At 44.6% G+C, this 14,111-nt stretch overlaps 1 protein-coding gene across 1 annotated transcript in view; it reads left to right on the forward strand.

Annotated features, from left to right (window-relative positions):
* Positions 1-14,111, forward strand: part of LOC147723043 (poly(rC)-binding protein 3-like) — a 2,582,273-nt gene that overhangs the window by 1,888,567 nt on the left and 679,595 nt on the right. Inside the window, exon 7 of the mRNA XM_086965416.1 lies at positions 5,683-5,758. The gene's annotated coding sequence lies outside the window, so the exon portion shown is untranslated. The remainder of the gene's footprint in view (positions 1-5,682; positions 5,759-14,111) is intronic.

Here is a 14,111-nt window from a genome sequence, read left to right on the forward strand (position 1 = left end):
ATATATGGGATTTAGGATACTTCCTCTCCAGGAATCTGGAACCGTACCTGAGGATAGTGTGTGTGTAAATAATGGAGTGAGGATGTCGGGCCAGAATGAAGGGTTGTGCCGAAATAGTGCGTTAGGCAATCCGTTGGGTCCTGGAGCTCCCTCAGGCCTTAAGTTTATGATGGTTTTAAGGACCCGGTCTTGGGAAATCTGCAGAGGGGGTTCTGGCAGTTCAATCTTAGATGTGTCATAAGCTGTTGCTGCAATAGGAATTTCCTGATTTGTGGCGCCTAAAGGTAGAATGTCGTTATATATTTTTGGTACCAGTTGGTGACTAGGGGTTAAGGGGCACCTGCTTCAAGCATTTTACTGGTCGTAAACGGGCCGATTCGCAGATAGGTCGACATGTTTCTTGCCTTGGGTGTCAGGAGGAACAGTGGCAATTCTTCAGGATCAAAAAATATATATACTATCTACACATCGTAGTAAGGGGAACCTACCTCCCACATCGTAACACTGTAGGTAAGTACCCACAGAAGGTAAGGAACTGGCTCCGGTGGCCGGGGTAGGTATCAAGACACACATTCAATGGAGTGCTGGACACTAACTTGTGGTGTCTATTATCCAGCCGGATACTGACGAGGCAAAGCTTTTTAGGCATTTAGGTTCTTCAACTTCTGTGGGTACTTACCTACAGTGTTACAGTGTGGGAGATAGGTTCCCCTTACCATGATGTGTAGATAGTATTTATTATTTTTTGTTCCTGAAGAATTGCCAGTGATCCTCCTGACAACCAAGACAAGAAACATGTCGACCTATTGAGAGTAAGGCGCAGACATCTAGACACATAGTCCCTAGATATCTGCCACTCCTTAGTTTTTAATCAGGCAGTTTACCTACCAGAATAAAATGTGTTCCAGGACTAACTGACCTGTTTTGATTACTTCCTTCGCCCTTGCACGACATCTACACTAGCTAGACCTGCACCCCCACTGCACCAAACGGCAGGAACAAAAGATCTCCGCTAACGAGCCCCTCATTGTGTGCCCGTCGGGTATTGCAGCACCGACCCGACGAGGAGCAGGCCCATTGATGAAGCATGACACCTAGCTGGCTGAGTGTGTGAGGGCCCTAGTTCCAAAGGGAGGAATCCCCCTCCCTCCTTTCTCTGTGGGCAAACCCTGCTCACATGAGTAAATTATGTGTACCTCTTGATCATTATATCCCACTCCCCATAGGAACTGCATGCCCTTTTCTTTGTATGTTGTCCTGGGCATGTATGCTGGACCTGAAAAAAGCCCTCTTGTCCCCTCTTTTGATACTCTGTCTGTCCTCACCCTGTTCCTGCTACCTCCTGGTACTGCCTTTCTGCCCCACCTGGTATTCTGGGCCCTGTTCCTAAGGTCATGGCCCATCTGGCACTTCTGAACCTATTCCTGGTCCTTTTTGGCTCTCATTCTATTAAACATCCTTGCTCTGAACCTGGTCCTCCTGTCTCCTGTTCTCCTAGTTTCCTTAGTACTGGCTCCCTCATCTTCCTTGCTTTTTTATGGTCAGCTGATCATAATCCAAATGCTCCTTAATTTCCTAGTCTTCCAAGATCAGGTCCTGATACTCCTGCTCCTTGTCCTCATGCTCCTGCACCAATGGATCATGCGCCTCCTTTTTCTGGTCTTCCAGGGCATGGTCAACCTATTAATTATCTATATGGCTATCTTGATCTTAGTCTTGTGCCGTGGACCTCTAGGGTGTGGTCATCCCAGTTCTGATGTCTATAATAATCCCTTTCCTCCTCACCCTGGCCCTCCTCGTCCTGGTATTCGAGGTCCTGTTCCTTTGTGCCCTAATTCTCCTTGTCCTCCTTGTCCCCCTAGTTCTTTGTTTCCTGGTCATCTCAGATCCTTTCATCCTAGCTTTATTTGTCTGTGTCCCTAGTCTCACCTCCCTGGCATTCCTGGCAATGGTGGCAGTATTCTGGTTTTTCGAAATCCTTGCCCTTCTCGAGATTATGTGTCCCATGACCATGATACTCCTGGTTCTGGTCCTTTTAGTTTGGTTTCTCCTGGAGCTAGATCTCATGGACCTCATCCACCAGCCATCTTAGACTTGGTTTCCTCGGTTCTGGTCATCCTGGTTCTTCTTGTCCTATTGTGCTTGTTTTCATATCCTTGCCTTTTGGCCATCCTGGCCCTTCTGGCTCTGTACTTTTCTGGTCCGCTTGTCCCCGCTTTCCTTGTCCTGGTCCTCTTCAAACTGAACCTTCTAGCGCTGGTACCACAGGTCCTGGTTATCTGGCCTCTCATGGACTGGCCTTTTTAGTCTTTGTTCTCCTGGTTTTGGTTGTACTGGTCCCCTTGCACATGTTCCATGTCCTCTTACTCCCACTGGTACTGCAGCCATTGACCCTGGCCTTCTTGATCCAGGTTCTCCTGGTGCAGGACCTCCTGAGCCTCGTCATTTTGGTCCTGGTCCTCCTGACCACAACTCTCCGGTCACCTTGGCCTTCAAAATTCTGGTTGGCCTTTTTACATCAGATCCTTCTCATCTTGGTCCTAGACCAGTTTATCCAGGAACAGAAGGATTAGGACCAGGTAAACCAGGGGAATAGATAAACCAGGAGAACAGGACTTTCTTATTTGAATATTAAAACAACATAATTATTTTTATTAAAAAAATGAGTCTACTATCTTTTCATCTATGGACAACTTGGCTTAATTCATGTGCTTACCTTTATATAAACTATAGTATATTTGTGTTTGCACTTAATTTCAAATGCTTCGTACATGCTGCGTTCCCATTACAAGATGGACCCCACTCTACCATTGCCTGGAGGGCCTTCTTTAGGTCGAGCATTCGAGACCGCTTGTATATTCTTTAGTATATACTTATATGTGTATGTACTTTGTGGGCTCTGGAGATCAGTCCTAGGACTTGTCTGCTTCCGCCTAGGGACTTTATTTTCTGATCAACTGCCTCTATTTAACTGTCTTAATAGAAAAGAAGTAGTAGAGGTCAGTAAAATACCAGAATTGCTTTCTGCTTGTTCCACTGCCTATAATTAACTTTCTTGATAGAAAACGACCAGCAAAGGTGAGTAAAATACCAGAATCACTTTAGCATTCTCTAGATTCCAGTCCATAGAAATTGTCTTCCACGAGCACCCGTAGACAATAAAAAAAATTCAAATGTGATATTTTCCGTGATATGACCACCGAAGGCCCTGATTTTATATTAAGAACAGAGCTTTGGACTATACCATTTCCCGCTGGTAGGCAGTATTTCTCTTCATGTGTTCCCATACCTGGCATGTCATACAGTTTGGTGCTTACTTTCCCTCCATGTTAAAGAACAGTAGACATATAGCAATAGCAGAGATTATGTACTATTTGGCCATAATGGGGGGCTACCGCCAAGTGGCATATTATGGGCATAATATCCTGTGTGGCGGACATACATGGAGTAATGGTGTCCTTGACATGTGATGAAAATATTGCTTGTTATGGAGGCCATATCTGCCATACTGATAGCCTTGACATATGCTCTTTGCATATTGTGGGTATCTTTGCACGAAACAGTATTGTTATGGCATAATATAACCTCCTTGATATGATAATCCTACTGTCTGTGGTGGACATTCTTAGACTAATAATGCTTCTGACATGAAATGGTACTCATGATGATTATTTGGGCAAACATTGGGCATCCTAACACTTGACGGCTACCCCTTACACTTGATGGACATGCTTGTAATGTGGTTGTGATGTATGGACATGTGAGACAGGCTCTGCCCAAATGTGACAGTAGTGTAATGAGAATTTGATAAACATGACAAACTGATAATTGAAAACGAAAAGCTGCAGTTTTGGGGAATGGAAATATTATGGCAATAGTTTGAGGGCAAGTAATTTTTTAACTTAAAATAAAAAGCTGACGTTTTCGTAACAGTGGCTGTGCTCTAAAATACAGCAGGTTGCTGTTTGTGGACAGAAGAAATGTATTTTTGTAGTACATGTAAACTGTTATTTAAGTGATAAGTTGTATCACTTAAATCATGTCCCTCAATCCCAGTGTGTGTGTGGCATGTACAGTTTATTTTTTTATGTGTGGCTTCCATGGTTTGAACAGATGGTCTGGCAATGGGGTAGCATTTAATTGGGTGCTTCTCTGATATTATTTCTGATGGTGCCAGAATTTCCCAGCAGATGCTTAAGGTGAAGGAGCAAGAATCACACCACTGCTAGTGAACACTGTCTTTGTCTGCACTCTAAATGAGGCAGGGAATTCAGAGTTGTGCATCACATCCCTATGTCCCAAGAAGGAGGGAGTGAGAAGTGATACAGGGTTCGCTCATCTTCCCAAACATCTAACCATTCAAAAACAACTGGAGGAGAGCCCTCTTAACACCACTTGGGATGTCCTTGGGCAGATATGGAGAGGCTAAGCATGGTAGGGGTTCCTTCCTGTTGTTTCAGATGGGACATCAGACATTTTTAAAAGATGTTGTGTCAGTACCAGCCCTTAAATAAGGCCCGAGGCTTTTTAGCCTCACCAACTGCTCAATCCATTTTTCATGCATTGACTAACAGTGTGGCCTGGTGAGAGTAGTAGGGGGAAGAGACTGTTTCCATATTCATGCTCAAAAGATAGGATTTTCTAACAACCCTACCTCTTAGGAAGTGATTTAGACTTAGGCAGGAAGCCTGACATACATCAGGGTGTCAGAAATCTTTCCTCTGCCTCCCTGTCTGGACTACCACCCGCCATGTTTTGTGATCTGCGCCCTCAGTGGAGCCTCATGATAGCTTCTCTACTGAAGGCACTGAAAGTTTAGTGAGTGGCCACCATGTTTCAGGCAGTCACTCAAAAAACTGTTTCGTTTTCCAAAACCAAAGTCCCAAACTGAGTGTTTGTCATGGTCGGTTAGGTGTCAGGGTAATTTAATAATTTCCTGTGAGTTCGTTTTTGTAGAACAAAAAATAAATGACCCTGACACAGTGGAAGTTTACTCCCTGGAAGTGAGGGGCATTTTTCTATATTTTTTTTGCAGGACCATCTCGACTGCCCGGGTGGTCCAGAAGTACATTTGAACTTCCACTCTGCATGGGGCGGGTGGCTTGATGTATCTACACAAATGTCTGCAACTCTGTTGGGCCACTGATGTAAGATTTCTGATGAGAAGCCAGCAGGGAATTGCCATTGGGAACATGATGGTCCACAGACTCTAAGAAGAGTGGGCAGACCATCGGTTTGGAGGCCAGAGTACTCCGCTACATCTGCCAAACTGTAAATCAAGCCCCTAGGATGGTAGCCATGTAAAATCAATTGGTTCAATGATTCGTTTCCTTCAAGGATCCCTTAATCCCATCTTCAGGCTAGCACAATGTCTACTAGCAGGTGTGTACCCAGTTCTGTAATCCCTCCTCTTGGCAGATGGACTGTGACTCAAAATATGTTCTGTTCAGGGTCATAACGCCGGCCGCTGCAAACACGGCAATACCTAGGGGGCCCCCAACCCTTCAAGGGGGTGCCCTATTTAGCCCAATGCAAATGAATCTCTAAGAATCAGGAGACTTGCAGGCCCCTCTTTACATTCTACAGGGGTTCCCTGTCATTATGTGTTGTGTCCTGCTTTTGTTATTTATGAGCTGAAGAAACTCAATATTTATTAAATCACTTATTTCTGAATTTTTACAGAACTGTGTCAAGAACACCCTAAAATCTGGACCAACTGTTGATGCTGGGATCAAGAAGAGGTGCAACATTTCATGCAGTGAGTCTGTTTTTACTGAAATATGTGTTTCCTTACACATGTGTACCTCTCCCCCTCCTCCAACTCTTTTTTCCAAAAGTTTGTTGCAATCTTTGTATTGTGTAGGCTAACACTAAGGTTATAATACTGTAGCCTAAAAAGTTAGAATTGAAGAAAAAAGATCACTGCTCCAGCGCTAAACTTTGAATGGTATCTCTGTGCTGGCTGGTGACATCTGAAATTGGCGAGGCGTAAAATACTTACTTATGTAAGGGCACTGAGGGGTAATTCCACAGAATAAAACTCCACCAATTCTGTCGACCTCCACCATGAATATCAATTACCTTTTTTGCTTTTGAGGAGTATTAATTTTCAGCTGCTTTTTATGTAACATGATTCTCATCACTAAGGAATTATGGTGGTCATTGTGCAAGGTTGCATCCCTCCCATGTATATATCTAGCAAGGAGTCTTGTCTATTTTTATACCTTTCTGATATGTGTATCCCACACCTGCCATCTGCATACCTGATTCGCTTTCCTGCAAGTTACTGGCCTGCTATGTAGGACTTTTAGTGCTTTGTGGAGATTTTAGTTGTGCTTGTTGATGACTTCTGAAAGGTGCCAGATTTTGTTGAACAGTACCACCCATGTGAAATGGTGGCATGGGGCGGCTCTAGTGCCTAGGCCAGCCCTCAAATCATCCTGATCATTAGTTGCAGAGGCTAGCAAGGAACAAGTTAAACCAGATCTGATGTGCCATGAGGTTCTGTGGGCTGGACTTTAAGCCACTAGGTTGGTTCTTGCATTATATACACCTGCTTTGGGCACCAGGGAGAAGAGATTCATTACAGCAGATCTCATGTGCTGCGATGACCCGGCTCTTAACATCATATACATCTACAGCAGAAAAAACCAGGGAGCAGTAATACGTTAAACTAAACCTCATGTACTGAGATGATATATAGGATAGGCTTCTGGCCTCTAGTGGCCAGAATCCTATCTTATATATCATTCAGCATCATTTACATCAGCATCATTTACATCAGCATGGAGCAGTAGTGGATTAAACCAGACATCATGCCATGCAAGACTGGAGGAGAAGTGACACGGTTCAGTCAGCAAGGCCGGGTCTAGACAAAATGCACAACACACTCCAGAGAACAGGCACCAGGAGAAAGGGATGAGTTAAACTATTAGACCTGATGTGCTGTGAGCAGCTCTTGATCTGGTTTCATGGTACTAGGCGGCTCTAGGCTCATGGCAGATCTGGGCAGGGAGCGTAGGTATGGGGCCCCGGAAGAGGGGCTCCGGGCTGAGTGGAGCCCCCCCAGAGCTCAGGAAGGTGTTTTAATAAAACGTCTAGGGGGGCCAGGGTGTTTGGAAGTGGAACAAAGCGGGAGGCCGCCAAATCCCTGCAGGGCGCACCACGCAAATATGTATCCATCCTCAGAGGTTTATTATATTAAGGATATATATTGGTGTGGCGGCCCCTGGGGTTTGGTGGCCCTGTGCAGGTGCACAGCTTGCACATACCTAAGGCCGCCCCTCCAACAAGTTAGTAACTCCACGTTCACGATTCTAATCAATTCCAATTGCTATTCTGTCATTACTCCCAAATTAGTCTGTTAGTAATGCTAGTTATTTGCTTTCACCCGACTTATGATCTTGGAAGCATAAGGAGGTTAATGAAAAATATTGGCTTACTCCAAGGTCGGTAAACTTAAAGCACAAATATATGAAGGTGTAACACTACTCCTTTCCCTATCCTGCTAAAAAAACATTTGTAACCAGGGCTGCATCTGAGGGGTTGTACAAGAAGTTACAGGCTGCCTTCTGAGGAATGTTTCTCAAGATTCCAATGGAAGTGCTGGTATTAATGCTATAATCCACAGATTGAGAATGTGGAGACTCCCTATTTAAATTTAGCAAACCAAAATGATGTGAAGAAATCATGCTGACTAAATGCAGTGACGGGCGACCACGTCAGGTGGTGTGTTGTTCCTCAGTCTTATGGGATTGCTTTACATTTATATTTGTGTGCACTAATAATAGTGTGTGATATGCAATTGTAATCATGTCACTGCATAAACAGGTTCAATATATTTGCAATCAAAACTAATTTTATATAATGTATGGAAGTGACATCATTAGTGTGTTTTAGCTAGGCCATATATATCCGTGGACAGCACAGCTGGACAATGACTCAGTGTCTGCATCAAGAAGGGGATCCCTGATGAAGCCTTCATTTCCTGCGTGGATTGTAACCGACGCATCGAGTCTTCAACATCAACACTTGCCCATCCTAGGTACTTTTTCAGCGGGACCTGCGTGGGTCCTGTAGCCGGCCTGCCCTCTATTGCGGTCAGCCTGAACTTTAGATTAATCCCGGTCCAGCGTGATCTCAACTAACCACTAATGCCCATATGCATAATTGAGAATTGCATTCGCAAACGGTGCGAATCGCAATTTTCGGCCGTTTGCGAATGCAATTCTCAAATTTGGGATGCATCATGCTTTTCGCAATTTTAGGAATCGCAACCATGTTGCGATTTCTAAAATTGCGATTGCATTTAAGAAATCGCAATTTGAGATTTCTTAAATGCAATGCATGAACATTTTTAATTTGCGAATTCGCAAATAGGAAGAGGTAAATTAGCATGAAGTTGACCTTCATGCTAATTTGCGAAAACTTTCAAAAACTCACAAAAATGCATTTTTGAAAGTTTCATGTTACACACACACATGTCCTTGGGACATGTGTGTGTGAAACTTGCACTTAAAGTTACATTTCAGGGGTGCAGGGGGGTCCTTAGGACCCCCCTCTGCACCCTTGAAAATGCATTCACAAATTGCTATTCGCAAAATGCTAATCGCAATTTGTGAATGCCTTCCCATTCATTCCTATGGGCCTCTTGGCCCATATGAATCAATGGGAAGGGATTCCTTAATTGCAATTCGCAAATTGTGAATCGCAATTAAGCAATTTTTAGAAATCGCAAATAAAAATGTGATTTTTTGATGCAAAGCAATTTGCGATTTCCTAATTGCGATTACTTAATTTTCGCAATTAAGAAATCGCAAATGCTAACTTTGATGCATGTGGCCGAAAGTGTTATTTGCTTCTAAGCACTTCTTTTTGATTTATTCTTTAAAAATTAATAGTTCTGGTTCTATTTATTGTTTTTTTGTTTTGTTTTGGTCTTGGTCTACTCATAAAAATATAATATATTTTACTAACCCCTTCTGGTGTTTTTATTGTATTACTGTGTGTGTTGCACAAATCCTTTATGCATTGCTTCTTTAGTTAAACCTGACTGCTCTGTGCCAAGCTACTAGAGAGGGAGTAAAGGTTATCTTTTAGTGCGCATCTGGCTTACTCTGGTTAGAGTGGGTGATTCCTGTTTGGACAGGGTTCAGACCTCTGCTAACCAGAAACCTCAGTTCAAACATTTTTTTTTTTAAAACCTTTATCATATCGTTCAACACAAGATACAAAAATAACCCTGCAGCGGCAGGGGCCGATACCACATGCATGTAACACGGATCAGTAATGCCAATAACATAGCTCTTCAGCCGACAACCCATGGGTCCGGCAGCGGTAAAGGATAGACGATGTATTGGAAACATTCCGAATCAAGGATATGAATAAGGCTTCATTTTATATTTAACCCCCCCCCCCCCAAAACGAGATAAAGTAGAAATTACAGGATAGCCGGAGCTACACATTCGGAGGTATAAAATATGCCGGTAGGTGTTAAAAGCAGTCGTGGATCAAAGTAGGCCAACAGTACAAACGCAAGCACCATTAAGTTCACTAAGGGTAAAGAACTAAGCTACCTATCTATCATCACAGCCACCCACTCCATACCCCGCCCACTCGTATACATCAGGATGAAACCGAAAGTTATCGCGACCGGATCCTGCGAGAAAAAGGAAAAGAAAAGGGGCCATAGAACACAACAAAGGCAAAATAACAAACCCCGCTCACACCCCCCACCCTGCTGCCCTGCAATGGCTACGGCCTACCCCACTAGCAGCGCGCCTGTTGCCCAGAGGAATACCCGAAAGCGAGAAGAGAAGAAAAAGGGGCCATAGAACAAAACAAAGGCAAAATAACAAACCCCCCCACCACCCTGCACCCCTGCAATGGCTACTGCCTAACCCACTAGCAGCGTGCCTGTCGCCCAGAAGCATCCCTAAAAGAAGAAAGCAACGGAGGAGGAGAAACAAAAACACACACTCCTGGACTCCCCTCCCCCCCACCAGATGCAACCCCCCCGGAACCAAAGTCAAAAGAAAGAGCAGCGAAATACACAATCAATCCGGGGAAGCACCAAACATACCACCCGACTCCCGCAGTTCACAGGTCACAATCCCAGCAACCGATTACATTATTGTCCCGTGTCCTGAAAAGCCCCACAAGTTAACCCTGGCCAGTACGAGTGTTCACTGGAGTAATTGTAACCCAGGCCACAGCAGCAGTGAGAATGGTAAAGCTTTCATGGAAATGCAAGTCAGTATGAACAAGCCAATTAAAGGATAAAAGTTCACAGTCTACACAAGGCAAGCGAGGAAAAGCGTGGCAGGATGATAAAACTCTCCAATAGTCACAGGTGATCTTGTTGAGGCAGTCAAGGTTGTCCATAGTGATGTTCGGCGAGATAGGGCTCAAGCAGGGAACGCTGACAATGTTCACGGGCGCGCGATCTGTAGTATAGGAATCCGCAGCGCCAAAGGAATCCGGCTCCTGCACAGGGACCTCGAAGTCGGATATACGATGTTCCGTCGATAGCACCGCTGGCTGCGATGATGGCAAAAAGCCACTGTCCGGTCTCCAGCAAAGGTCGGCCATCGTTACAGACAGTGTCCGGGTGTTGACGATGATCTGTGAGTGGAGCGCTCTAATGGCCGCCATTACGGCGTGCAGCGGTGGCGTGTCTTTTGCCCCCTCCATCTCCTTCCGCAAGCAACAGATCAGGATGCAAACCCCCGGAGGCCGGCTTCTCCGGGGTAGCAAGCAAATCCGGAGCGGACACCAACAACGGGCGCTCTCACCTCACGATGTTGCTCCTTCGCCGCTGATCAAGGCTCCCGTCCGCACCCTCACGGCAAGCTTATTGTGTCTCCAGGCGTCGGATAAGGGGCCAGCAAACGATGTGACACGCCGTAGCATGTGGGTTGCAGGCAGGATACAAAATCGCCGTCAAAAACCAGGAAGATTATATCTCCGTTCGGGAGACCGGACAAAGCCCAAGATTCCAGCCGATGTTGTTCAATTCCAGCCGGGATGGGTTGGAAATCGAGGCCCCGGCTTCAGCTCCGGGGTAGGCCAAGAATGAAACACGGCATATCTCTGTCACCCGGTACGATAAAAAGTTCGGGATTGCGCCTTCAGAGTCAGCTACTCCTCACACATACGGGAGTCCGGTGTGAAATCAGGATAACTTGCAGGATATACGAGCTGCTGGCGGAGGTCGGCGGAGCCGGGAGCTTAAGCAGCCATCTTGCTTGCTAGCGTAGCTCCTCCCCAGTTCAAACATTTCTTAATACCGAATCCTGTTCCTCATCTGCTAGCGCCTGTGGTATCTCACCTTCTAACAAATCTACAGGGAGTAATTAATCTGAAACTCATGCATGTGACACTTGCTAATAAAGTATTCTCTTGTCTGCAAAACATCTCGAATGTTCAAAAGCTACCTTATTATTCCTCCTTAATTGGAGTTCCTAAAATGGATAGCTTAAGCAATTATGTTTCAGTTGAATAATGGATAGAATGATGTTCAAAGCCAGGGAGCAAATCCAGGGTGGTCCATGCATCATTGCACATTCCAAGTAAAATCCATGCTAATGGACAAAACAATCAATCTGTACAACTGGACCCATTTGACTCTGTGGCATTAGACCCTTCTCAAACCAAACCAGTTGACCCACTAGGTCTACTAATTACTACATATATGTTATTTTCTCCTCTGGCCACCACAGCTAAGCAGGGTTTTAGAAGTAGAAGCCTTCTAGTTGGAAAAGTGATTAGAAAAGTTCATTTGATATTTTGCCTTTCTTTGACTATCTGAGTCTCTATGCATAGCTATTATTCGTGCTAGGTCATAAACCATCTTTCATTACTTGGAGCCTTTTCCAGATGCACTAACTCCAGCAATCCTAGAAGCAGCAGTTCCATCTGTGATCCCCTTCATCAGATTTATTTGTTTTACTACAGGGTCCTCACTCCACAGTTATATAGAATCTTCTGGTGCTACATAAAGAAGAGACAAAGGAAATGTTTCATGGAGTTTGCTTCCCACCACTGACCAGCATTTACCTGAAATGAATAATCGAAAGCAGAAAGTGGAATCTCTGTCTATTTAAAGACAGTGAGGGAGCAACTGGGAAGAAAAAGAGCATGTTTTGCTAATATGGACGACCAGGTAGATGGTATCAAGCTCAAATAGGAGAGCATGAAGTTCAGCCAGCACAGAATTAACCTCAGGATTTTACGAATTAAGTACAAGTAGAAGGGAAAGATGCAAGAAGTTTGATATTGGGCTCTTCACTCATGCTTACTGTTAGACATTAAGCCCCTAGTTGGCAGAGGTATGCACCCTGTCCAAGTAGGAACCACAATCATAGTCAGGGTAAGTCACAACACAATCCTAAATGTTTCTGTGCCCACCCACTGCTAGCTTGGCATGAAGCAGGCAGGTTTAACTTAAAAGACAATGTGTAAAATGTGAAATAACTCATACAACAACACAGTAAATACACCACAACAATACTCCACAACAGTTCAGAAAAATAGAGAATATTTAGTTGAGGAAAATGACCACAACAATCAAAGTACTTGGAGGAGGCCCCGCAGCCTCCGGACTAAGTCAGGAGCTCTTAGCCTCCGCCCATGCACAGTGCCGAAGGGGTCCCCCTGGTGCTCGTGGCCACAGCGTCCCACGGGCCTGCTAGGTATTTTTTAATGCCACTGCCTCAGACATGGTTAAGGGGCTACTTTTGTTGGTGGCACAATCAGTGCTGCAGGCCCACTATTAGCATTTATTTTCTAAGCCATGGGTGCATGTAGTGCACTTTACTAGGGATTTATAAGTAAATAAAATATGCCAATTGGGTATGAGCCAATGTCACCATGTTTAGGGGAGGGAGCACAAGCAATTTAGTACTGGTTAGCAGTGGTAGACATAAATTCAGCTAAAACTAGTAAAGAAAAACGGAAGGAGACAGACAAAATGTTGGGGGAAGACTATTTATTTATTTATTTATTGACATTTGTAGAGCGCGGCGAATACCCGTGGGCGTCTCGGCGCTAGTTAAGGGATGGATCAGCAACTGGGGTAAAGAAGATATACAAGGCGCTAGTTAAGGGATGGATCAGCAACTGGGGTAGAGAAGATATACAAGGCTAATGGTCAAGTAACCACGTCTTTAGCTGTTTGCGGAATGTGAACAGGGAGGGACTTGCTCGGATATGTGCAGGAAGGGTGTTCCAGAGTCCCTAAGTCACTACCCTAAGGCTGTCAGGTTTAACACTTACCCAAATGGATTTCATACCATTTTGTCAAACAAGTCCAATGTGCATATTGGTTTCAATGTAAATCGAACCCGAAAGATTGAAATCACCAACCATGTTGAGCATTCTCCTAAACATCTCAATGAATCACCTCTACACAGTGGTTTTTCCAGACAAACAAATTAAGCTCTATTTGGTATTTCCCTACATGCAAGGGTCGGAAGTAACTCACACTCCTGAAGGATGCAGGTTTGTCAGTAAGTGTGCTATAAATGGTGTGGGATAGGAGCGACTCTCTGTAGTCACATATTCTTCAAGTTGAGACCACTTCCCGGCATGAGGAGAGCAAAGCCGGGCAGCCGCCTCACCTTGAAGAATGTACGACTACAGGGAGCCGCTCCTACTCCTGTGAGTAGGGAAATACTCAATAAAGCCTACATATCCAGAATAGGACTGGAGGTTTTTTTAAAAGGGATCCGATGGTCCTGATGAATGCCTTATTGGCCCAACACTGACGGTGAAGGTAAATCGTCTGAAACATGTCGACACATTTGCAGTAAGGAGGGGTGACAGGTCATAATCATCTTCTTTCACCACCATCCTTAACATTTTTAATCCTGGCCAGGTGATCGAGGAATAAAGTGGAACCACAGATACACCCGAGCTAGTTTTAACATTCACAAACCGCACATTCTTTGGTGATCCCACTATTTTATGTTTGTGTTGTCTTCCTCTCCCTTTTCCTCCACCCCAGGCGTTGGTCTGCACAGGAGTGTCAGTTAGCAAGGCTGATGATGAAGCATGTTATAATTTGTGAGTGAGGGCAGTCTTTTCACACAGAGCACATGTCACATACACTA

The sequence above is a fragment of the Lissotriton vulgaris genome, chromosome 4_1, assembly GCF_964263255.1.
Source record: "Lissotriton vulgaris chromosome 4_1, aLisVul1.2, whole genome shotgun sequence".
Lineage (NCBI taxonomy): Eukaryota > Metazoa > Chordata > Amphibia > Caudata > Salamandridae > Lissotriton > Lissotriton vulgaris.